We start from the raw sequence: 302 nt of genomic DNA, 5'->3' as shown, positions 1-302 counted from the left end.
CCGCTCTTCTCTGAAGGCCAAAATAGGGCAGATTAAAATGGCAGTACGTGTAGGCCAGTACATGTAGCACAGACAATTATCTTAAGGAATCCTCGCATAAATTGCAGCCAAACAAAGATTTCAGCCATTTTTTTTCAGTATTTGATTTTCTCCTAAATGAACAGACAATATAGAAGAAACATTTATTTTCCTGGAAAAAAAATACCTATTTTTAAATAGCTTTCCTTTTCCTATTAAACAGAATAACACTGACATAAACTAAAACATTCACATTGAGCCTTCTGTACTGACTAGCAGGGAAA

Source organism: Egretta garzetta, unplaced genomic scaffold (assembly GCF_000687185.1).
Source record: "Egretta garzetta isolate BGI_Z169 unplaced genomic scaffold, ASM68718v1 scaffold467, whole genome shotgun sequence".
Taxonomy (NCBI): domain Eukaryota; kingdom Metazoa; phylum Chordata; class Aves; order Pelecaniformes; family Ardeidae; genus Egretta; species Egretta garzetta.
This window is presented reverse-complemented; position numbering follows the sequence as displayed.